Below are 3,195 nucleotides of genomic sequence, written 5' to 3' on the forward strand. Positions count from 1 at the left end.
TTTTTCAATATTTTGTACTATTGTTTTTGGTCCTATTTTAAAGGGGACCTTCTTAGCTTTCATTTAAGGCAACTGCTGCTAACAACAACTGCTGTTTGCTTCAAGAGGAAACCTGCCTATCTCTGCTGCCAAAAGGGCCTAAACACCTCTGCCCTTTTCACACCTAGAAAACCCCCACTTTGCACTCAACAAGAACAAGAACAGCTCATAAGTTAACTGAAAATGCATGCTGACATAAGCATTTTTACATCATTTTTAATCATCTATTCATATCCTCATTAATATTAGCTCAATAATAGATTAGTGTAACTGTGTTAATATTCCCATGAAATACTTAGGCCTATAGATTCAAATGTTATTTTCTAATGTTAGAAGTGCCTCGCAAAGGTGGTTGAACACCCCGCCCCATCCCCACCACCAGCAGCAGCTAAACGACTAATATAGCCAGTCCAGTAATAGTAGTCAATATTTTTTAGAAAATGAAAAATGTAATATGTGCTGTTTGAAGTATCCAACTCCTTTCACTTTGGCAAACCTCAACTCAAATACACAATGGAGTCCACTGCAATGAATGTGCAAGGCCAAAACAGAAGCTGCCCTGGCATTATAGCTACACTCACTGAGCACTTTTACTGGAACACCAGACTAATTCTGGATAGGTATCAGGGTGGGAAATGAACGCCAGACTAATAAGGCCACATGCCAGGGCACAAAGGCAATTACTCTATTGACATCGTGAAGAGTGATTTGTCAGAAATGTGTGTTAAAATGAGCCAATGACACATCCTCTGCCCATTAAACTGAGACCACTGACGTTTTTAAAGCAACTGACAGTAGCAGGCCGGTAGCAGGGCATCACGGCCAGAAGGAGGGGCAATGGAGGCCTCCGTGTAATTCCCACCCTGGTAGGTATCAGCTTTCAGCTCTGTGTTAACCAGCTACTAAAGTGACATCCGCCTTAACGTTTGACGTGTTGCATTCTGAGATACTTTTCCGCTGACCAAAGTTGGTGTTTTTGCACCATTCTGTGTAAATTCTTGTTGTGAGATCGGCAGTTTCAGAAGGGTTGGTGCCAGAGCTAATACTGCGTAGGTATCAGCTTTCAGCTCGGTGTTAACCGGCTACCAAAGTGACAGATGTGTTGCATTCTGAGATACTTTTCTGCTGACCAAAGTTGTTGTTTTTGCACCATTCTGTGTCAATTCTTGAGACTGTTGTGAGATCAGCAGTTTCAGAAGGGTTGCACCAACAACCATGCCGTGCCGCGGTCAAAGTCGCTTATGGTGTCAGTTGCATTATGTTAGTTCGTTTGTTCGGCCCATAGTAACCACACACAATGCCAGCATTGGTAAAATAGCTGTTGAATTCAACAATCTGATCAGAGTGAAATAAATGATAAACAATAAACACATGTTGCATGCAGGTGTAACTACACCTCAATTAGGTCAACAACAGACACGTTTGATGTTAAATCCAACAAACCGGAGCTCTGAAATGAAACCCACCACGCCTCTTGCCCAGGACAAAATGATAAAAAAAAAATATTTTCTTTTTTGAGGTAATGTAATAATTTTATCCATCACATCCCCTATTTCTGTTGCTCTTTTTCCCCCCAATATTTTATTTAAATTGTTTCTTAACAGTACACAAACAAAACACACGAACAAGCTCGGACAGAGAAAACAAAAGACAACAACAGAAACATTAACATTCAATATTACATCCATGTGGTGCTACAAGCCGCTTAAGGTGCTTATGTGATGTGATCCTATAGGATCCCACCCAAGGGGTCCACGAGCAACCAGCTGGTCGAGTCACCAGAATCCCGTTCTTGAAGGGCAGAACCAAAATGATCCCTTATTTTGACCAATGTTCAATCCGTTTATGGGCAATTAGAGGGTAATTGTGCTTTTTGCTTTAATTGAGTGTACCTGTGCTGTAAATCCTGTGTTATTGAGACAGCATCCAAAATTAGCACCAGCGCCAAATGCTGGTAATATATGCAAGTGGCTGGTAGATTTTGCTTCACTCACCATCCAAAACCCCCACAATGGTCTATCTATCTATTGAGTGGCTGGTAAAATGTTAACATTCACTAGCCATTTGACTGGTGGACAAAAAAGTACATTTTGGACCCAGATCCAGGTGAATTTATTTCTCGTTATTGTGCTGTTGGCTTTGGAGTGTTCAGGTGGCTGTGCTGTAAATCATGTTGAGAGTCAGGTGAATGTGTCTTAGTTATTCTGGATACTGCATACCGGTATGTGCGCTGTGAGGGGGGGGCTCTTTATGTGACCATGCCATGCCATCATGTCATAATCCACCTGGGCATAAGATGTTGGGAGAAGTACATTCCTCTATACCGGTAGAGAGGAGAACAAGATCCCTAACGGAATTAAATCTGCATATTCTCTAAATGGTTTTAAAAACCTGAAAACAAGTATTGCTAGATATATATATATATATATATATGCAGCATTATATGATGCTGTGTGTTACTGCTTAAGCCTGTGAATACCTATGTGAATTGCAAATATTGTGTGATGTTATTGGCTGTAGATTGGAAGCACAGTTTTGACCCACGCCTTAAAGGGAAGGGTGGGAATCACCAGGGTCACTACGATATGATCATCATACATAAGTCCCAATACAATATTATTGTGAATTAAAAAAAACATTGTGATTTATTAATTCTTTTCATTTTTTTGACATCTGTTTTATCTAATTAAATCAAGTTTCTCGGCTGTTCATCTCACTTCAATCATTTTTATTGCACCAAAATTGGATTGCCAAGCAGACTGACTGACCAACACTGTCATAAAAACCTCTCATAAATGTTGCATGCACTTAAAAATGTATATAATAAAACATCGCAATGCTTGGAATTTGTATGATACGATTTATTGGCACACAAAATATCACAATAATGCTGTATCGTGTCCCCACCCCTACTTAAAGTTGATCATCAAAAGTTGTAGTTCTTTGATCACTGATTTCTTTAAACATGCAATGTGTAATGTTTGATGTTTCTGAATGATTTCATTTAAAGTTGTTTGATTTTTAATGTTAGATTTTTTTTTACTCATATCAAAAATGTATAGTGTATAATGATTCATTATTCATGATTCTGTGTCTGTGATTTGAATTTTAGGTGCTGGGGTCCCCAGCGCCTTCAAAGCCTTCCTTTGACTATGT

This window comes from Poromitra crassiceps (assembly GCF_964638095.1).
Source record: "Poromitra crassiceps genome assembly, chromosome: 16".
Classification (NCBI taxonomy): Eukaryota; Metazoa; Chordata; class Actinopteri; order Beryciformes; family Melamphaidae; genus Poromitra; species Poromitra crassiceps.